General features: G+C 39.4%; 1 protein-coding gene across 2 annotated transcripts in view; it reads right to left on the reverse strand.

Moving 5' to 3' along the window:
• Positions 1–23920, reverse strand: part of DLG2 (discs large MAGUK scaffold protein 2) — a 1814300-nt gene that overhangs the window by 32831 nt on the left and 1757549 nt on the right. The window lies entirely within an intron of this gene.

Genomic DNA, 23920 nt, shown 5'->3' on the forward strand with positions numbered 1-23920 from the left:
ACCTAATGTCCATCAGCAGGTAAATTGATAAACTATGGTATATTGATACAGTGGAAAGCTACTCAGCAATAAAAAGGACTGAATTACTGATACAAGCAACAACATGGATGAATCTTAAAAGCATTATGCTGAGTGAGAGAAGGCAGACACAGAAGAATATTTATACATGATTCCAATCATAAGAAGTTCTAAAACAGGCAAAACTAAGCTATGGTGGTAGCAATCAAATCAGTGGTTGAGGAGTTAAGAACTATGTCCTATCCATCTTTATCATGGTTAGATCCATGACACCTCCCCCAAATATATTTCCAGCCTAGGCTACTCTCCTAAAGATAGATCTTCTATATCTTGACTTGGGTGGTGGTTATAAAAACCTTTCCCCTTTGTTCAACTTGTGAACACTGATGCATCATAAAGGTTATGCTCAGGTGTTCTACCCAAAGCTGTCACAGTGAATGCCACTCATTTTTATATATTTCTTTCCTACTGCATTATGATCTCAGAGCAGGTACCACATCACTTTCCTTTCTGTATCTGCAGGATCTAGAGCATGCTAGGTACTCAATAAATATTCATCAAATGAATGCATGAACCAAAGTGTTGAGTGATGATTCCCACTGGGACTATGGGGACAAAGTTTTGGCAAAAAAAGAAGGAGGAGCAGGAGGAGGAGGAGAAACAATGAATATCTGGAGAAAAGCAGACGAAGTAATGGAAGAATAAGAACCATATGAGTAATATGTATTTTTTTATTGCATTTCTCCACAGTTATTATCACTCAGAATTTTTCTCATTAATTTCATCTTATAATTCTGCTTTATCAATGATCTGCTTTAGTTTTAGTTGCTGTTTATTACTAGTAATAAAAATGTGGTGGCTCAGCTATTTGCTTGTATGCATTTCTGCATAGTACCACGTTTTCAGCTCTATGGTCCATAATTATCCAATTAGTCAATGGAAAAGTTTAAAAGATTTTAGTAGTATTCACAATAAAATCTACCATTTAGTTTTCCTGTTCTGACTTTTTTCCCTAACTTTTATTCCTTTTCCTGACTAAAAAGTTTAGTTTGTTAAAAATACTTTTTTTACTAATAAATGAAGCATGCCTCTTTTAGGAAAAATTTGAAGGAAATTGACAAAAAAAGTTACTTGTCATCCTAATTCTGAGAAACAAATCACCTTTAGTATTACTGTTTCTTTGCTTTAAAAAATTTTTATTCTGTTTAAATTTGGTTGTGTTATATGGTCTATAGAAGTTAAAATTCTGATTTGTTTTTATTTACTATTATAACATATAGTAAAGTGTTCTGGGAAAGGGCTTTGAAATTTAGCTGTATGATTTTAGGAACGTTGTTTACTCTCTGAGCCTCAGTTGTGAGTATTTAAATGTGATAATGTATAAAAACTCTTATCATAATGCCTGGCACTTAGTAAAATTCAATAAACAGAAGCCAATTATTTTAATGGTAACAGAAACACATTCTGACATCATTAGAGGGTCTTTGGAAGCCTCAGCTTTAATGAATGCATAACACTGGAATGAAATTAAAAATTAATAACAAAAAGAAATTTGGGAAATCCCCAAGTATGTGGAAATTTATAAAAATACTCTCCAAACTAACCAAAGGCTCAGAGAAGAAATGATATGAGAAATCGAAAATACTTTTTAGATAAGTGAGAATAAAGACACAAGGTACCAAAACTTATGGGATGCAGCTAAAGCAGTGTTACAGGGAAACTGATAGCTGTAAATGATTATATTAAAAAAGATCTCAAATCAATACTCTAATATTCCACCTTAGGAAAGTGGAAAAAGAAGATCAAACTAAACCTAAAGCAATCAGCAAAAGGTAATAATAAAGATTAGAGCAAAAATTAATGGACTAGAGAATAGAAAAATGATAAAGAAAAATGAACAAAACCAAAAGTTTGTTCTTTGAAAAGATTAACAAAATTGACAAACCATTAGCTAGACTGTCCAAGAAAAAAATAGAGAAGTCTCATTACTAAAATTAGGAATGAAAGAGGAGATATTACTATTGAATTTACAGAAGTGAAAAGAATTATAAGAGAATACTATGAAAAATTGTATACCAATAAATTAGATAACTTAGATGAAGTGGAAAAAATTTCTAGAAAAACACAAACTACCAAAACTGACTCAATAACAAATAGAACTCTGAACAGACCCACAATAAATAAAAAGATTGAATTAGCAATTTAAATAATTATCACAAAGAAAAGCCCAGGCCCAGATGGCTTCACTGGTAGACTCCACCAAAAATTTTTTATAAACCAACCAAACAAAAACCCAAAAAACCAATTCTTCACAAACTTATCCAAGAGATAGAAGAGGGAACACTCTCAAACTCATTCCAGGAGGTCATCATTACCCAGATACCAATACTAGAAAAGACTTCACAAGAAAAGAAGACCAATATATCTTGTAAACATAATGACAACTTAATATTTCATCAATTGAATTTACCACAGTTGGCTTAAACATTCCTATATTATGGGACACTTCTGTAGTTTTCCATTCTTAAGTACTCTACATTGCAATGAATATAACACTTTTTGTATTTCAAATTATTTCCTTGGGATAGATTTATAGAAGTTGAATTATTGAGTTAAAAATTATGGCTAGCTAAAAAAATTTTGACACGTTGCCAAATTGCTTTCAAAATTATCGGTACTAATTGATGTTTCTACCAGAAACCATTTATTCTTAATTTATAATTGGTCTCAGTGATGAGTCCTCACTGCTTTTTTTCCTTCTAACACCCCCTATAACTCTCTTAATTACCCCATTATAATGTAAGGCTTCTATTAAAAAGCTATATTTTAATCCTGTTAGTCAAGAGCAAGATTTATTTAATCAAGTTATAAGAGAACACTGACACATCCTACAATTGAAAAATTAAGTTCTGATTTTTCACTATCAAATTCTCTTCTTGAAGACTAACTTTTCTAAGAGGGATTATTTGCCACAAAAGTATAAACTTCTTTACATTAAAATACGAGGCTCTGAGACAATAAAAAAATTATGAAAATGATGTATTTACAATTCAGGGCATAATATCCAGAAACATATTGAAATAACTGGAGCTTGGAATATTGTAGCAGCCCTACTCTAATCAATGGAAAAGGAAGACTTTGATTTCGGCCATCATCTATTACTGTTGACAAGTGTTCTCTTAATGGCCTGGAGATTCTTTCAAACTTGTTCCTGATTTTTTCTTCTGAGGTCGAGGGAGGAAGGTTATCATTCTGGATGTAGGGCTTAGGCACTAGGTTAGCATGAGTCTATTTGCTAAGATTCAAAATAGTCCAGCCTGGATGTGGACATGGCTTCAAATTGGAAGAATGAAAGTATTGGAGAATCAAACCCCAAAGACAGTGCTGTTGCACTGTGTTGTCTGCTACAACTGAGTTTCTTTCACACTCAGTCCTGCCTTGCAAACTTGAAACTTTTTTGTGTGGCTACTGGCTCATAGTTCGAATTGCTGGAAAAAATTGAAATGGCTTTCTTTGAGTTCATTGTAGCTTGATGGAAGCTTCATGCTATTGTCTGCTAGGGGGTCACTTGTTCATTTATTTATTCACTTTATTTATTAATAAATTTATAATTTATAATTTTCACTTTATTCATTAATAAATTTATTTATTGAATGGCTACTATGTCCTTCTATGTGCCAAGCCTTCTGCTAAGCCCTTAGCAATTTAGTCTTCATTTAAATAGATATTGACATTTGTAGACTAGTGCTAGAGATGAAAAAATTTGGTAACTCATTCTGACGTGTCATTTTCTTTGCCAATTTGTGCACCATTTTGTGTGGTAGACTCCATAGGAAACTGCCAGTCTATGTGACTCCAATAAATTGCTTCATAATTCTAGAATTCTCCAGCATTTCATCAGTAAGCCACAAAATACTGTAGCTTACACAACAACCCACAGAATCTGAAGACAAAGCAAAACTAAGCAAAGAAAATAAAAACCCTTCATTCTCCACTGTACTCATTTTCAAGATATTCTTAACACTGGGAAGTGTTAGAATTAGTTTTAAATTCTCATGTGTTATACAGACAAATGGGGATCAGAACAGATGGGCGGATCAGAGGGTAGTCCTACTACTAATTTCTTGATTTCTATGTTTCCTTCCTTTCTTCCTCCCTTCCTCCCTCCTTTCCTTCCTTTTTTTTCTCCCTTTCCTTTGATTGCTATTTGCTACAATTCAAAAATTCCTGTCAATGTCTAGAAGGCTAAGCCTGCAAGATATGGCTGTCAGCATACAACTGGCCACAGAAGGAACAGCAGCAGGAGCCAGTGGGAAATACTCTGGGCTCATAAATGGAAGGCCAAACAGCTGATCGGTGTTAGGCAAGAAGAATGGCTTTCAGGAGCCAGAGAAACCAACCGACATCTACAGGGAGCTGAGAATCAGACTGAGGAGAATGAGGAGACCTGGGTTTCCAGTGAGACTTGGGCAAGTCACCTTGCATCTTTAGGCCTATCTCTTCATCTGTAAAACAACATGCTTAGAGCAGCTGATCTCTAAGATTTCTTTCATCTCTATCATTGTTAAATTCTGAAACCTCAAAGTCAAGTTAAAAAAAATTCCTTTTTTCCCCTTTCTATTTTAGCATTCTCTAAATGCATTGATAATTGAGAGCGTTCTTTTATTTGTATGCTTTTTCCCCTCCAAGATCCAGAGTTTGACAAAATACATGATAATATCCTAACCTGAATGAAATCCCATCTTAATTACCTTTTGTGAACCTTTATTGCACTCCCACCAGGTTAGGCTTCTTCTCTGACACTTCTAGTCCTCTGCCTCCTCAGCACCCAGTCATGCAGTTTGGGACTTGTGTTCCTTACCTGCCTCATTGATGTTAGTTTTTTGTTTCACCTTCAGCCTAACTCCATAAGCACCAGGATGGATCTTGTCTGAAAATTTTCTTTTGCACTGCCCACAGTGCCCCAGAACAATTTGCTGTTGTTAGTTCCACAGAGTTGATTCTGACTCCTAGAGACCCTGTGTACAGCAGAGTGGAACCCTGCCCAGTCTTTTTGCACCATCCTTTCACCTTCCAGTGCTTATCAGACAATGCTCCACTGCCATTCCTAGGGTTTTCATGGCCAATTTTTTTCAGAAATGGGTGGCCAGGTCCTTCTTCCTAGTCTGTCTTAGTCCGGAAGCTCTGCTGAAACCTGTCCACTGTGGGTGACCCTGCTGGTATTTGTGGCATAGCTTTCAGCATCACAGCAACATGCAACTGCCACAGTTTGACAACCAACAGACGCGTGGAGTGGTTCCATGACCAGGAAACAAACCCGGAACACAGGGGTGTGAGCACTGCATCTTAACCACTAGACCGCCAGGGCTGGACGCCCAGAACAATGCATGGAGCAAAATCGCTAAGAGGGACTTGGTAATCATAATGGCATTTTATAACTAATATTTGTTAAATGCTTACCCACGTGGCAGGTACTTTTCTAAGTGATTTACATGGATTATTCTGTCCTTTCCATATATCATCAACACCTATTTCATGCCTATAAATTGTGCCCACATTTTACATATAAGGAAACTGAGGTATAAGGCGGTTGAATCACTTGCTCAGGGTTTACAAGACATGAGCTAAGTTTCACACCCAAGCAGTTGGCTTCATAATTGAGCTCTTAACCACTACGCAATACTGCCTTTTCTGTTGACTGCTTACAAAGATTCCAAATATGCATTCCACTCTGCTTTCAGCATATAGCCACAATAATCATTGCTGAGAACTGCTCCAGGCAAATTACTTTCCCTGAAATGTTATACTTTATTTCTGAAACATAATCTCTGTTGCTTTATTCTTTTCAAAAGTTTCAGGCAATGAGATTTCTGTGATGGTTCCCCTAAGGGCTACAGTAGCACTAAGTGCTTTCTATTAGTATCAAGTAATAGGCTCATTTGCAGGAAGCAAGTCACTCCTCAATTTCATTTCTTTATTCCCAGGAATGCCAGTTCTTCTGCAACTTCCTTAAGAGCTCCTCTTCTTTTTGGTAATCCCTCAGGCCAGTCTTCACTGGCTGGTCCTACACGTCTACTCTGGAGGTGATGTAACCCCGTGAGGTCAGCAGGGAAGCTGTAAGCTGATTTACATTTACCTGTTGAGGAAAAGACCCCCACTCAAATCCACATCATTGATTTACACCAACATAAAGTTACAGAATGCTCTATCTTTCCCCTTGTTTCCATTGCCGTCTATCCAAGCACTTGTGAAGTTACTTATCTCTCACGGATCTTCTGAGAGAAGCCTTTCCTAACTACTCCAGACCCATCTACCCTAGGTTGTTGCATCCATTAATTCATGCACCAAATATATACTGAGCACATGTATAAGCCAGGCACTGCGCTAGGAACTGGAGCCACACTCTAACAGACCTCACAATTCAGTGACAGAGATTCTTAAGTTACTAATACAGTGTGACAGTGAGGGCAAGGTAATAAAGGGGCATTAGGAAGGCAGAATAAGTTCTTCTGTAGAGGATAACAAGAGGTGAAACATGAACTAGATAGTAAAGAATAGATCATCATTCACCAAGTAGAATAGGGAGAAAGAGGGGGAAGTTATTCCACCAGCAGAAGGCATTAGGCAGAGTTCTTGACTGTCATATGATAACTCAAAATGCGTCTTTTCTCCAATTAGAATGTAAACTCTTTGATAATAGTAATAGTAACTAATATTTTTTGAGCTCTTTGTGCCATTGTCAGTATACATCTTGTTAAACATTTTGTACTAATTATCTCAGTGAATCTTCCCCACAATACCATGATGCCTGCACACCCCCCGCCCCATCTATATTATTACACATATACAAATAAGAAAACTGAGGCTTAGCGAGGTAACATCATTTGCCAAGCTGGTAAGTGGCAGAACTGGATTCAAACTCAGCTCTCTCAGATTTCAAAGCCCAAAGTTCACTATTATTTTACTTTCCGTTTGCACTCTTCCAGGGCTGAGAACATTGTAGTTGTCTAAGCAGTGCTGGCTGAGGAATGCCTTGGGTGACAGCTGGCTGTTCATGGCAGGGAAATTGTGCTGCACCCTATTGAAGGCAGGAAGGGAGGGCCCAATGACCTCATTTCACAATCTAGTTTGCTCAAGTGGAGGCATGTGATGTTGCAGAGTGAGACCAGCATCACTATATACTCCAGGGTATTTGTTAAGTGAGGAATGTGCACAAGCAAGAGATAAGAGCCCAGTCCTGGGGTCAGACAGGCCCAGGCACATCTCTTCTCTGCTACACACATTTTCTTTCTGAGTCTTCTTTGCTAAGTTTGATCATCTCACTGGCTGTGTGGCCTTGGACTGGTTATTTAACCTCTCTGGGATTCATTTTTCTTATCTGTACCATGAATTTAATAATAATGCCTACTGCTTACTTCACATCATCATCATCAACATCATCATCATCACCATCACCACCACCACCACTGGTAACACATGAGGCTCAGAGAGGTAACTTGCTTTTGCATGTGGGGCTTACTATCCAGCAGAGAGCAACAGGTAAATAGTCAGGTTATACATGCTATGGAAACTCAGAGGAGAGGCTCCTGACCCTGGCCCTGGCCCCCCCTATCTATATGAACTTAGGAAAGTCACTTTCCCCCCTTAGCATCAGCTTTCTCTTCTGTCAATAAATGAGAAGACCTCAAAGGTCCTGTACGCTATGAAGATGTTTCCACTTTCTCCCTCTGCCCCTTCCTTCCTTTCCTCCCCTCCTTCAGCTAGGAGAGGTGCTCAGCTTCACCCTCTTGGAAGACGACTCAGTTTCAGGAACTGACAGTTTGCTTTGCCTCCCACCATCTGATGTCAATTCCAGACCCAGAGCACAAGAGGTCACTTGCAGCATTTGTGTCTCAGGAGTGATCGAGAACAAACCAATAAGTAAGTACAATAATAAATAGTACTTTTTGTAAAGTTGTGCCTGATTGAATAATTCTCACCTTATGCTTGAATGGAAGGAGGGGTAACTTACAAATGGAGACAAATCCATTACAGCTGAGGCTGCTGGGCCCTCAGCCAACAGCCCCACTTTAGCAGGACGAGTCAGGGATTAGGACTCTCATTAGGAATTCGGTCACATGGCAGATGAGTGGAGAGGTCATTTCTGCCTTGGACACTTTTGTCTAGCCCACACAGCATCTTCCACCTACACATTTCCTTTGAAGGGCATTTTATATGTTATATGCAAGTGGACAGCATTTTCTGAGACAAGCAGAGGCAGTCAGAGGAGCATATCACAGTATTAACGTGAGAGGATGTGAGCGGCCCAGGATTTCTCAATGGTTCACTTTTGGGGAGAGAAAAATGGAACATTGCTTGCTAAACTTCAACTAGTAGCTGATGAAAGTGCAGATTCTCACTTGGCCAAGACTTCCTCTAAGACTTTAGAGTGCAGAGATAAAAACCTTGAAAACGCATACACACACCTCAAGAGAATAAAATACCTTCAAACCCCTCAACACTTCCTTTTAAGAACAATCTCTCTCTTTCTCCTTCTCCCTCCTTTCCTTCCTCCCTTCTTCCCTCTCACACTCACACACACACACACATACACACACCTTTCCTTTCTGTGTTCATGTCACAGTCCTGCAGGTTCATTGTTATTTCTGTACCAGATGTCAGCAATCACTGGATGAGTCTGTCACCGTAAACTGATTGTCACTCTAAAGCCAAAGAGAATGGTTCTTGCGCCTGGGGAGGATTTTTTCCCCCTAGCATCCACCAGAAACTTTGCCATCATCCTTGATCCCTTACTTGTGCATTTCTGTCACTTCTCCATCCCTCCTGCTACTGTCCTGGTTCAAGGGGAGGAATTTTTGCATCTTGTTTGGACATAGCTTTCACGTAACAATTGTGTTCCACTTGTGAGAAAATGCACTTGCCTCATTTAGCACAGTGCCTAGGAAATGGCACCTAACAGACAACATTATTGCTCTCTACCCATTCTCAACCCTCATTTCAGGGGCTGAAGAGTGCATATCCCAGTAGAAGAGACTATATATGATAGCAGTATCCATTACTGGAAGATCCCAAAGGACTGAGATACGAATACCTCCATGATAGGCTATTGTAGTGCTAAATGCATCTAGGCATGTGAGGGCTTAGCCACAGTAAGTGGTCAATAAATGATACTTATTTTTATTCCAAAGCATTTACTGTTTTTGCCAAACATTATACTCAGGGCTCCAATGGCAAAAGTGTCTGGTGCAAATTAGAAAAAAGCACCTCCTCTAGGTAGAGGAATTGCCAAAGCTCACTTTCTCAGGCTGGCTCTTGCCAAATGGTATGTGGGATGGGTTTCATCCCTGGTGTGTGTCTGCTCTGCAACAATAAGGCTAGAATAAATATTGGGAACACAAAGTGAGGAGCTCACAGTTTAAGCAAATCATTAGCACACTGTGTGATAATTGCTGGCATGGAAGAATGTACAATAAGCTGTGAGGGCACAGGGGAGGAAGAAAGGTTCTGCTGGGGAAGCCAGAGAAGGTCCAGAGGCACCATTTCAGCTGGGAATTAAAGAACGAGTAGGAGTTGGTTGGGTGGAGAGGTAGCAAAGCTCAGTGCAGGCAGAGGAAAGGTCTGTCCAATGGGGAAGGGCGAAAATACTTCTCCCCTCTACCCCACCCCGCATCCTGTGAAGCTGTGCGGATGGAGTGTAGGACTTGGGGGAAGGTGGGGCTCAGAGGAATGGTGGGAAAGATGCTCTAGAGGCTGCGCTGGCCTGTACTGTGAACCCCTTTACATATGGTACTACTGCATGTTTGCTTCTGTTCCAGAAATAATCAAGCAATAAGCGAATAGTACACATTTTTCTACAGAAACTACACGTAGAGTTCAGAAACCATTCTTTATCATTTAATCAGCAACTTCAAGTGTTTAGATTATAAATCCCAAAGAAGGAGAATTTTGCAGTTGACAGAGAAGTCACAAAATCTATCCATTAAAGTCTTACACACTTTCATCACAGGCAAGAGCCTACTTACTATTAAATTAAAAAATTTTTTTAAAAAAAGCTTGTTCCTTTGGTTTCTCAGCCCACAATAGATTAAAAATAGCAAATTCAACTTGGATGGGGGGTGGACAGAGGGGTGCTCCAGGCAGATTATCTGCAGACGGCACCAGAGAGTGCAGCTGAGCATGGCATAGTGAGGCAGGCAAGGAACACTGTCAAGTTTGGATTCAGCTACAGAGGAAAGGGCATCTGTAGTGTGATAACTGAGGTCCATAGTTATTCATTCAACAACTCCTTAGGGCTCTGTGCTGGGGGCTGAGTACTCGGTGAGGAGTAAGAGGCAGCCTGGGACCTCCGCGGTGGTTTTGCAGTGGGTGTACCGTGGGGGAACAGTGGGGTGAGAACTGAATCTTCACCTAAGCCCCAGCAGGTAGAACTCAAAAGAAACCCTCCACACAGCAGCCACTACGGTGTCTGCATTGGGGGTGAAGAGTTAGCATTGCTAAAGCAGCACCAATCACGTTATAGTTGTGATTTTGAATCTTGTTGCTATAAAATATAAATACCAAATATGTATGACATTTAATTTGTAAATTTCTTTTAATTTTCTAGGTGATAAGAGCTTTAAACACACAGTACTTGTACCTAATTTTATGTTTATATATATTTCGGAAATATCATCATGAAAGGATTTAGTCAAGACTGGGGGAGACCAGGATTATTTTCTTGAAAAGAGGCCCCTATGTAGCCCTCACCTCATAGCCTTGTTGTGAGGAGAAAAATCCTTATAATCCATTTAGCAAATGGCCTGGCTTATAAATAACCTTCAATAAATGTTAGTTATATTGTTACCACATTTTAGAAATGTTGATCAAAGTCCAATTCCTTATTTACCAAATCCGAACTTTGCCTCTTCCTGAGAAGGGGGTAAACAAAGAAGTTCAGTCAGCTCTTGGGGATCAGTTGGGGGACAAGAGAGCTCCTTACCTTTGACAAAGTACCACTGAGTAGCACTCATAAATTTGTGTATTTTTTTCTGACTGAACCTTGGGCTTGTGCTCCTTGTGCTCCACTTCCACGAGGGCCTGCAGGCCTGGGAGGAGTTCACAGACCGCTTTGTCGGTGAATGAATGAGGAGTGGTAAGTCTCACCTTCACGCCAAACACGTGCTCCCAATTGATAAAAGTGTTAATTCTTCATGACAGGTGAGCACAAGCCAATTACAGAGAGAAACGGTGGCTTCTTGGGGCCTTCCAGGAATAACAACAGTCACATCAAGAATGCCCAAACACCAGTTTCAACAAGTGGCAGTGAAATCTTTACAAATATTCTTGAAGTTGTCAAAACATGAAAGGCAAAGGGCGTATCTGTGAGCCTTTTGCTTTTTTTCAAGTGAGATCGGCTCTAAATTATACTGACAAGTGCTTGCAATAAATGTGAAACAGGCACTGGGAAAGCTCTCGCTTTGTCGTTGTGTCACCCAAATTTCCCAGAACTCTGTAAATTAGTGGAAACCGTCTGCATTACAGGCTATCACTACAAACAAGTAAAACATGTTTCCCAGACCTTTTCCATCGTTACCTATATATACCAATCACCCTTCTCCCCTTTTCCCCTAAATGGACCTCAAGTGCACAGAATGTGATAAATCATAATCCTTAGTCATCAGATGCTTTTCATTGTTTCATGTCTTCATATTAGACAGTAGGTACATGGTGCTTATTATGTTATGATTGATAGATGACATGTGGGCTACACACAGAAGTTTTCTGGTGGAGTGTAATTTTGATCTGACTTACTAGCTTTTCATACTATGTCTCTTTAGGTAAGTTTATCTCACGTCTTAATAGATCTAGTTTGCCGCATTCTTCTTGCAAGTCCCATCTTACAGAGGAGAAATTGGCCTCTCTCAGATGACATGGCCAGTGGTAGCTAGGATCACAGTGCTAGGTCCCTTGACCACCTGAGAGGAATAGATTATGTATCGAGAGCACCAGCTTCCAAGGGAATTCAGATCTTTCCCAGACCATTCAATGTTTGCCAAGAGCAAGGGCAAAGGCTCTTGCATGCATCTTTGTGACCCCAAACCCCAGCACAGTGCTAAACCTTTGCTAAATAAATGAAACAGTATTCATGAATCTGCAAAGGACAGCACTTGGCTATGTGACTGTGGACAGGTCATTTAGTTCCTCTGAGCTTGCATCCTCATCTTTGAAATGGAAGATGAAATGAAATCTTTGAAATGAAGCTCTGCAAACATAAAGACTTATTGCTAGTATCCGCAAAGAACTTCTTAATCCCAGAGGAGTGGGTCTATCATAATCAGTTTTCTGCTTTTAACCTGAAAATCAGTCTAAAATTGGTTTTGTCTTTTAAAAAAGTTTGTTTTAGTGACAATTTTATCGATTCTGCCTGGGTTGGTTTTCAGTTCACTTCAGTATCATGCATAAACTGGTGTCGATTTCTAACAGCGCAGAGCAATTACCTAATGCTGAAGACTTCAACCGGCAGATAAGGCAAATGTACTGAGGTGGGTATTGGGAGATATCTGCTTGGGATTAGGCCTCAAAGCATACACACAATTTTAATTTCTAGTCTAAGCTCTGCCAAGTTCATTCTCCTTTCCACTGGCATCCTAGTGGACACAGTTACTCTGCACAATTTGCCTTTTACCCCTTTCTCTACCAATTAGTAACTCATTCATGATCCTCTGTGTGTTCATGGATGACATTTTCAACATTCTCTGCTAAATGCCATTGCCATCTGTGACCTCCCTTCAATCCCTATGATGAGGCCTCTGTGACCTGAGTGCTTCCAATGCCCTCCCTCAGGTGCCTCACTTCTCCAGCCTCTCCCAGATACCCACCATCCATCCTCCCAGCAACAAGAGTCAACTTCTTTATTCACAAGCATATCCCGTCACTGCTCTGTCCAAATAAGGGCGCTCTATGGGTGCCCCAGAGCCTAAAGAATTGCCTCCTTGAGCTTTTTAGAGGCTACTCACTATTACTGAGCCTCAAGCTACATTTCCAACCTTACTTCTCCCACGGCCCTCTTGTGTGTGTTCTGTGTTCCAGTCCACTGTAGTACTTTCTGGTCACCAGTCAGCCTCTATCTTTTACTTTTGCTTCTACTATTTTCTAAGTGTGAAAATTGCACTTATTCTACAGGTGATGAAATCTTACTCAATCCTCACAGACTTAGCTAAAATGCTACCTCTTCTTGAAAGCATTTCTTAATTGCTCTTACTCAGAGTAGGCCCTCTCTCTCCTTTGAATCTACATAAAGACACTGTACATCTCTCACTAAACTTTTTTGCCTCATACTATAGTAGGATGTGTGTGTGTATGGGTGTGTGTAAGTGTGTGTGTGTTTACACTAGAAGGCAAACTCTGGGATGGCAGAGGTGGTGCCCTCCTCATCCGTGTTCCCATTCAGTGCCCAGAGCAGTATCGTGCACATAGGGGAAACTCGAAATCTATTTATTGAAATGAAAGTAACTAACACTCAGATCAAGAGAACCTTCCTTAAAGTCAACAATAAATTGTTCCTTTCTCCATTCACTAGCTACAGCAAAAAACGTGTAGGCTGTACCTTCCAATTTACTTAAGTTTTCTCCTAATACATCACCTTCTTTATTCTCACATTATTTAATTTGATAATTATTAGTTGAGTGCCATGAACTACTTTAGGTCCTAAATAAATTACACTTCCTGCCTTCGAGGAACTTGTAATCTACTCTCTAGATTTTATTATTACAGCTGAAAAATCGGAGTCTTAGGAAGAGGAGTTCTGCTTCCAGATCACATAGTTAGGAAAGGTAAGAAAAGAAGCCAGGACAATCTAATTTCAGAGCCTAATTTTTTTAACAAAAGGGTAAAATAATTAGGTATTTTTTATGAATATTAGGAACATAGTGGAAGCTGTTGAAACTTTTCAGACATTACATGATCTGTCATTAAAAAAACAAACTTTCTGTCCACATATAAACACAGTGTACAGTTGAAAAGAGGCAAGATATGCTATTTTTGCTTGCTAAGAGTTGGGCTATCATTATTATAGTGAGGAAGTCAGATGACTGGACAGTTGCTTCTGCATCTTTATTTTTCAGTATTGGCATTTTAGTTTTTAGCGAGTTAAAAATCTTTGCAAAGTGAAATGTGCAAGTTCTAAGGTGTGACTCTGGGCCTTTTACCTTACCGAGTGAGGTTAAAGGAAGCCCTGCCATGAATCAGAATTGACTCATGAGTAACTCTCAATGTAGAAATGGGTTTGAGTCAAATTTTCTGAATAATACTTAACATCCTGAATTAACAGTGGGAAGAAAATTTAACAAAAGCTCAGCGTTCTCAAATCATGAATCAATATTCGTTGTTTATATAACCACAAATTATCCATCTCCTATTTGTATTACTTTAGCCCTGGAATCACTAATTGAATAGATAGAATTAGCTATGCTAATAACATCTAGAATGAATTCATACGCAAAAATGCCTTAAAGAATCAATTATTCTATTTTGCGCACACAATATATCATCATGCAGGGCCCAACTTTACCACTTGCTAGCTCTATGAGCTTAGGTAAGTTATTCATCCTTTCTAAATTTCAGTTGTCTCATCTGTAAAATCGGCATATTACGAATACTTACCTCACAGGATTTTTGTAAGGAGCAAATGACCTATGCCTATAAAAAAACCCCATAGAAAATAAGGCAGTCTACAGATGTTCAGAGTAACTGGCGTACTGAATGAAGAGCAGTGATTTTCCAATGCAATAAACACCAATCAAGTCTGTTCTGGAATTTCCCACATGATATGGTAGAGAACTCAGAAACAATCTCGCTTTGCAGCCCAAGGCAGGGGCAGGAGAGGGGGACTGAGATCGGTCCTGCTGCCACCTCCACCGTCCTGCCGAGCCACAATGTCTGCAAGCACATGGTCAAAAACAGCCGTTATGCAAGTGGGTGTAGGGTAAACTGCAGCAACTCTCCTGTCCTCTCCATCTGTGCAAAAGGGGATTGGGACCCAAAGAAAAGAGTACGTTTAGGAAGCTGCTTATTCTAGCCTTATAAAGGGGGAGGGGTTGAGGTGTGTGTGAGTGTGGGTAGGGGTGGGAAAGAGATAGACTAATATTTGTGGGTACTTATATTATCTTTTAATATGATTTCTATTTTTACATATGAGGTAATTGAGGCTTAGATACGTTATTATAACTCTGATACAAGTTGATTATTCTGTCTGATACCAAACTTTGTGCTATGCCTGTGTATCTCAAATTTTACTGAGCCTAAAGAAATCTCTGGGGAGCTTGTTAAAATGTAGCTTTCCTATCCCCATCCTCAGAGACTCTGATTCCACAAGCTGGGCATGAGCTGGGTATCTCCATTTTTAATGAGCCTCAGCTGATATTAATGTAGGCGCTCCAGGCTACACATATATATTTTTTTCTGCTAAATATTTTCTGGTCTCTTCTTTCCTCTCTATAGCTACGCCATGGTCCTACATCTAGCCTTCTCCATGTCTTACCTGCATTATTGACATAGAATTCTGCTTTCTAGGGTTGCTTTCTTTTGGAAATTTATTCCACACTGCAGCAGAACGGTCTGCTAAACTCTAACCTCTGCTAAAATCCCCCGAAGGCTCTCCATTGCCCTCATGATCTCGTTCCTGACTTCCCCGCTGCCTCCTCTGCTGACATGTGCAGCGGTGTACTTTGCTTTTGTATCTAAGTAACACTGGGCTTCTTCAGCTTCCCAGCATACACTGTGCTATTTCCTGTCTTTACATGTTGTCCTCTCTGTACAACATTCTTCCTATCCTTTTACACCTAGTTAGATATTATTTATCCTTAAGCCTAACTTTGGACATTATCTCTTCTAGGAACTTTCCTGTGAACTCCAAGAGAGGCTTAAGTATTCCCGGTCTGAGTTCAGTTGGTATCTTGGGCTCACTCCTCACTCAGTGCTTACCAGATTCTATTTGTTATTTGCTAACATGTTTATCTCCTCAGAATAGTTTATGATTCCTAAAGGCTGGAATCATGTCTTTTTCATGCTGTATTTCCATTGCCTAAATCAGTGCCTGGCACATTGTACGGCTTCAAAAAATGTCTGTTAAACTGACGCCTAAAAAACCGAAAACATTAGAGAGGAGGAGGACAATGAACAAGTGAATTTATTGTGTTTCAATTTACCATACTCCTTCTGACACTAATTAAATGAAAGATTTAGCTTAACTAGGCAATGAAATGCATTGGATTTCAAAGGCATCTTTTTAATTTCATAGCTTTTGTATTCTTTTTCTCCTGAGGATGAGGTTGACCAAACATATTCAAGTGTCAACATATACAAAACAAGAAAATTGTCTTAAAAATAGAATTAAGCTGGATAAGGGAGAAGAGCTATACAAACTAAAATATATTATAAAAGTGGATGTGTGTGTGTAGTAGATAGATTTTTGTCAATTATAAATTATACTAAATTTGGCATATAAGGTTGCAGATTAATTTGGTATTTTCGAGAGCAGTACTTTTGGACCTAGGAGGGAAATGACTACCAAGAAATGAATATGCATAGAAATACATAAGGAACATGATTTATTCTCCATTTTATTCCACAGACCAGTAATTTCCTCATTAGTACCTTGAAAACAAATACCCTATGGGGAAGAAGTGAAATAATGTATATTTATTCATCCAAAAGATGTGCTTGAATTCAGCTGGCTTTCAGGGTTCAGATAAGGGCCCTCCTTACAGGTATCAGAGAAGGAAACTCAGTTGTAGGCTCGTCTGCGAATCATCTACAGAGAAGCCCCTAGCACTTCTTTATCGGAGAATTGTCTGTGTGCTGCTCACGTGGTCCTGAGTGGATGTAGGAGCTGAAGGTTTGGGCAGATGTGATTATCAGATTCAAAAGAAATATAATGAGTTAGCAGCTCTCCCCAGGCTGGGCTAGTGACACTACAGAATTCCCTAGACATAGCCCTGTCTTTGTTCTTTGCGTAAAAACGTTAGTTTGGTTAAAACCACACTGCATGCAGTATGGGGATAAAAAATCGGAGGAGAAAGACTAGAGCCAGAAAGACCAGTTAGGACGCTGTAAGAGAGCCGAGTGTAGGGAACCGATAATAAATTGAGGAGCAGCCTTTTCTGAGTTTATGACCTTTGAGGGGAAATGTCACCTTCCTAATGCCCATGGAGTGGGCAGTATGGCTTCCTTCCTCCCTTCCTCCCTGAATCTCCAGGTCACCTCTCGACATCTGAGCTCGTCACTGCGCTCTGGCCATCCAAAGACTAACTCTACTAAAGAGTGTCCTTTTGAGGACAGTATTGACTTTTCTTTTGAAACTCAAAGTGTCACTTTGAAACTGTTACAAATGCAATCTTCATATTCTTCATGGTGAAGCAAACACAATTCCTATCATGCTAACAAAACACTGTCAAATCATTTTTTTTGGTAAACGATACAATGGCAGGCTCTGCTACCAACTCTGTGTGTCCCAGAGAAATAATTCTCAGTTTCTCCACCCTTAAGGGGCATAGTAAGAATCAATGGTCATATGGAAATTTCCAACAATCTATGAAGTAGAACTGAGATTTCTCAAAGCCAGCTCCAGGCTGATGCAGGGAGACTGCCATGACCCAACGCCAGGGCTTCACCTCTGCCCCAGGCCCTCTCTAACAGTCAACATCTCCTCTCAAAAGGAGCTCAGGCTTTGGAAAAGGAAACAGAATGTTATTAGGACCCACTAGGTCAGATGTCCAAGGATGACAGTCCTCTTTGATCTCTTTGGCAACAGTTTCCTGTTTTCCCTTCCTTTTGCCACTGTTTTAAGTTCAGATTTTCAGAATCTCACACCCAGAATACTGCAATAGCTTTCTCAAACATCTCCCACTGTCAGTCTTTCTCTCCTCCAATCTGTCCTTCCCACAATTGTCACAGTGATCTCTTGGAAAACTAGTTCTGATCATTGCACTTCTCTTTCCTTGAAGAAGGGTGAATTGCATAGCCAAAATGGGTCTTGTAGATACCAGGCTAGGTGCTAGGGAAACAAAGATGAGTAAGTTTGGACCTTTGCCTGCAAGTGACATTCAGGCAATGATATAGGTACATTCAAGGTCAAGGCCAGAGGAAATTACTAGGTCTGGTTTGGTCACAACCCTTCAAATTCTTCACCATCTACAGGATAAAGTTTCCTGGAAAATTTAAGGCACCAGAACTAACTTGTCTAACTTTCCAGTTCTGAGTCATTTTATTCTCCTTCATAAACTGTTGCTTGCAATGAAAGTAAACCATGTTTTACTTCCTATGTATCCTTTATCCTATTCATACCCCACTACCCATCCTTTGCTAATTTTACTAATCCTTCAAGGCCCCCCCAGTTCAAAATCCTTCAGCTTCCTAGCCAGAATCTCCTTCTGTTCCGAACTTTAGAGCAAGTTTCTTGTCCCTCTTGTTTGGTACTAATCACTTGCTCCCTGCAGGGACTTATTCTCTCCCCTGGAATCCCTGCTCCTTCAGGGTAGTGATCGTGACTTCTTCATCCTGGTCCAACTACCTAGCAAGCTGCCTCGCACTGGCATCTAATACAGACTTATTCAAGATTATGACTGAACAAACATGTTTGCTAAGATGTGTCCCCTCATTTATTGTGGCAGACCACAATAGAAAAAGTGTACAGCTCCAAGCTCATTTCAGAAACGTCCTCATCAAGAAAGATGTACATTATGGAGGAAACCAGCTTTCTGCTTTCAGGATTGAAGTTTACACTCAAGTTAGTTTTTAATAAAACTAAACTTAATTCAATTTACTTTTTCATTTTTCTTAAAATGCACAGTGTGACTTGTTTTTAACAAGGAAGCGAGCATGCTATAATAAACAGATTATGGATTTCAGAGTCAGTCAGACATGGGTTCAGATTTCTTCACCTCTGTAAGCCTCAATTTCTTTAAATCTATGAAGAGGGAAAAATTATTCCCTTCAAGTTTTGTTGTGGTGATTAAGAGATGTATGCAACCTGTCTGGGTTTTTACCATGGATACTCCAACTACTTTCAACAACATCTATCACCTCTGTTTTGTACCAGCTTGTGGATAAATAAGTTAGTTATTTATTTATAGCCTACTTTACTTTGGAAAGGACTTACAGCGCGAAGGGGACACCTATACATGGCACGTTGCTGACATCTAGTAAGGATATTGATAGCTCTGTCATACTCTCTCTGACATGTATATCCCTGCCTTAAATTATAAGGATTTTTAAAAATAAAACAATGTTTAGCATAAGTCACCAAATACTCATTGATTTTTCAACGGAGAATGGCTTGATTCTGAAGATTATACAATTTCCTGAGCATTTCAGTAGGTAACAGAATGCCTGATTAGGAAATTGATGAAAAATGTTAGAAGCACAATGAAAGAAATTTATGAAGTGCTTACATTTTCACCCAGAGGCTGATTTGATTGGAGACTCATTAGGGACTTAAGTGACATTCTCAGGAAAACTTGGCTGCAGTGAGATCTGGGGAACTGAGATGGTTCTAAAGTAGAACCATCAAACAGAAGACCGCTTTGACCTCAGGGGTCTGGGTAGGCTGGAATTATTTGGGTTACTGACACAATTGTCCACTTGTCTTTGCGCATGTAGACACACACTTTATGAAGGCACATGGAGGGGACAGAAAGCCTGGGTATCTCATTTGTAGCAAGTGGGCACTTTCAAATAGAGAGCGTCAGATTTCCTCATGGATACTCAAAATTCAGTAAGTTTCAAAGCTCATAGCCAGGCTTTCTAAACAAGCTTCCTGACCTTCCAGACCTTCCTTGTCAGCCCTATTTGTTACAACTCCCACCACACCATCCACACCATCCATCTGGTGTCCCTGGGCTGCTTGGGCTTACTCCAATATACCTACAGTTTCCACCTTCATGTTCATGCTATTTCCTTTGTGTGGCAAACTCTGACCCAAACTTCAAGATCTCGTTCAATTCACTTTCTCTTTGAAGACTTGTCTCTTACCCAAGGCATAATTAGTAACTTTCCCCCTCTTCTGACCTCCAACAGAACAAGGTACAGTGTGAAGAAATGGAAAGGACGAACGTTTTGCTATCAAAATGATCTGAATTTAAACCTGATTCTTGCACCTACGAACTGTGTGATCTTAGGTGAGTTAGTTAATCTTCCTGAGACTCGTTCCCTGATATTTAAAAATGAAGACTATTAATTCCCTAAATTTACGGAGATCATCAGTGAAACTGTATTGCCATTATTTGCCTGCCTATATTTCTCTTTGTGAGGTCCCTGGTGAGAGATCTTGCCTTTTCAATAATTTTGCTGTCCCACTAGCATAGTGCCTGATGCTTTGCAGCATTCAATGTTTTTTAAATCAATGGACAATTCAAGAAAAGTAACGTAAGCACTGATAGGCCAATTAAAGTCTAGGTTCTTCTGTGAAGTCCTCTCTGGTCATTCGTGTGCCCATTCATTTGAATTCTCATAGCTCTTGTATATACTACTACTAAGGCTCTTGTCACAGCCTGCTTCACACATACTAATTGATTCTAAGCTCCTCCGGGGCAGTAACCATGGCTTTCACTCTGAACTTGACAATTCACAATGCTCTGTAAAAGCCAGCTAATTATAGGTTATTTAAAACACTGCATTCTCTTTCTCACTCCAGAGTTTTCCTCCTCAGTTCAGATTGAGTTTGCTCCAAGATACTAGAGACTGAGGCCTTTGTTACAATGACTTATTTCTGTAGTCCTACACTTGGCTCAAAGTGAGTGCCATCTCCTGACCCAACATTCCCCACTCTCCATATAGTTGTCACTCCTTTCTTTTTCTTTTTTCCTTTTTGCTGAGGAAGATTCACCCTGAGCTAACATCTGTTGCCAATCTTCCCCTTTTTTTGCTTGAGGAAGATTAGCCATGAGCTAACATTTGTGCCAATCTTCCTCGACTTTGTGTGTGGGTCACTGCCACAGCATGGCTGACAAATGGTGTAGGTCCGTGCTCAGGAGCTGAACCTGTGAACCCAGGCCACTGATGTGGAGTGTGTCAAACTTAACTACTATGCCATGGGCCAGCCCCTATATCTCCTTTCTTCAGTGCACTTTCTCTTAATTGTCCTTTGCTTTCTACTTTGGGACAAGAGTCTCCTCATTGATGTATTGTTCTCGTGGGGACTTGGAAAACTTTAGTTCATTATTTCTTAATTCATAGGCTCATGGAGAATTACCACTGGAAGACAACTTAAAAATCACTGAATCCAGGACCTTAAGTAGAGAACAATTTCCAGTGTTGTGCTAGGCATGACTAATCAATCATGGCACATTTCTTTTTCCTGCTGAGGTCATATAGGGCCTCAGAATCTTTTTCAACACAATATTCCAGGTAGAAATTATCAATCCATCAGTCTACATAGGAGATGAAACTTGTCTGACACCCCTGATGTAGTTCAAAGCTGTTATTTTGCTAATGAGACCCAAAGAGCAGTGGTGACTTAGTAACGAACTGAAACCAGAACCCAGGTTAACTGACCCTCTTGACTCTCAGTCCAGGGTTTCCCTTCCCATGTGATCATGGCCTCTCCTTCGATAGTCATTCAAGTCCTAGAATTTATATTCTATTCATTGGCACATACCTAATAGCACTTAACAATATGATTAAAAAGCACAACATCTAAGTTTTGGCCTTATCCAAAAGACATCTGGGCTCTAGTCAATGTTATAAGCTCTTGGGGAGAAGGGGTTATGTTACATTTTGTATTTTTCACAAATTCTAGCCCTGTGTTTGGCAAATGGTAGGTATTTAACAAAAATTATTTGATATGCATCCAACTATATATACAAAACAAACAGGAGATCTATCCTTAAATTCTCACCAAGAATTACTGAAAAATCCTAACCCCTTATATATAAGCAATTTTTGTTTGAAAGTACTCCATGCATGATGACACACAGCCTCACTTTCTTTTTAGAGTGACACTATATATTCAAACAAATTCTCATTTCATCTGAATACTTTAGGGGAAAGTAAGTTATTATAACAATGACTAGGCTGCCCAATGACACTTCTACTTAAAAATACAAAAGGCAGTGTTGTGGTTTGGGGCTCAAAAGTCCTGAGAAGTGATGGCTTTTCTTCTCGTTTTTCACGGTGATATCTACTGATCATAACTGTGGTCCTGTGTGATGGGCACAAGCCAGAAGTGTTAGAACAGAAAAGTGAAGGAAAGGAGATGAAGAGAAAAACAACAGGAAGAGAAAGAAGGTGGGGGGAGGGGGGGTGGATTTTACAATATGGCAATAAGATACTAGTATTATCACTTAAAAATAGGTTTAAAAAGCTATACAACCCACAGCTAACATCGTACTTAACGGTGAAAGACTGAATGCTTTCCTCTTAAAGTCAGGAACGAGACAAGGAAGGATGCTCTTGTCACTTCTACCCAACATTGTACTGGAGGTTCTAGCCAGGGAAATCAGGCATGACAAAGAAAAAAAAGTCATCAGACTGGAAATAAATAAATAAAATTCTCTCTTTGTACATATGACATGATCTTGTACACAGGAAATCCTGAGGAATCTGTCAAAAAACTATTAGAACTAATAAATTGGTTCAGCAAGGTAGCAAGAGAGAAGATTGATATACAAAATAATTATATGTCTATACACTTGCAATGAACAATCCAAAAATGAAACTAAGAAGACAACTCACATGCAAAAGAATGAAAATGGAACCCTATCTTACATCATATGAAAAACTAACTCAAAATGGATCAAGCACCTAAATGTGAGAGCTAAAAGTACAAAACTCTTCGGAGAAAATATGGTGGTAAATCTTCATGGCCTTGGATTAGGCAATGTTTCCTTAGATATGACACCAAAACATAAGTTACAAAAAAAACCAAAGATAAATTGGACTTCATCAAAATTAAACTTTTGTGCACCTAAGGACACTATCAAGAGAGTGAGAAGACAACTCACAGAATGGGAGAAAATATTTGGAAAGCATATATTTGATGAGTTAATATCTGGAAGATATAAAGAATTTCTACAACTCAATAACAACAAAAGGACCCTCTTAAAAAAGGGTAAAGGATCTGAATAGACGTTTCTCCAAAGAAGATACACAAATGGCCAATAAGCACATGAAAAGATGCTCAGCACTGATAGTCATTAGGGAAATGCAAGTCAAAACCACAATGAGATAACACTTCAGACCAAACAGGATGGCTATAAGCAGAAAGACATATAATAAAAAGTGTTGGTGAGGATGGGGAGAAACTGGAACCCTCATACACTGATGGTGGGAATGTAAAATGGTACAAGCATCTTGGAAAACAGTCTGGCAGTTCCTCAAAGTGTTAAACATAGAGTTATCATGTGACCTAGCAAGGTTACTTCTAGGTACACATCCAATGGAAATAAGAATATGTGTTCACACAAAAATTTGTACATGAATGTTCATAGCAGCGTTATCCATAAAAGCCAAAAAATAGAAACAACCCAAATGTCCATCAACTGATGATTGGCTAAATTAAATGAGGTATATCCATGTAATGGAATATTATCTGGTAATGAAAAGAAATAAAGTATTTATACGTGCTACAACATAAATGCACTTTAAGAACATTATATAAAGTGAAGGAAGCAGTTCACAAAAGACCACATAGTGTATAATTCCGTTTATATGAGATATCCAGAATAGGCAAATCTATAGAGACAAAGTAGATTAGCAGTTGCCTAGGGAGAGGTAGGGTGGGCTGGCAGTGGAGTCGGGGGAAATGGGAAGTAACTGCTTACAAGATTTCTTTATGGGGTGATGAAATGTTCTAAAATTGATTGTGGTGATGGTTGCATAACTCTAAATATATTAAAAACCTTTGGACTGCATACTTTAAATTGGTGAA

This window comes from Equus quagga, chromosome 14 (assembly GCF_021613505.1).
Source record: "Equus quagga isolate Etosha38 chromosome 14, UCLA_HA_Equagga_1.0, whole genome shotgun sequence".
Taxonomy (NCBI): domain Eukaryota; kingdom Metazoa; phylum Chordata; class Mammalia; order Perissodactyla; family Equidae; genus Equus; species Equus quagga.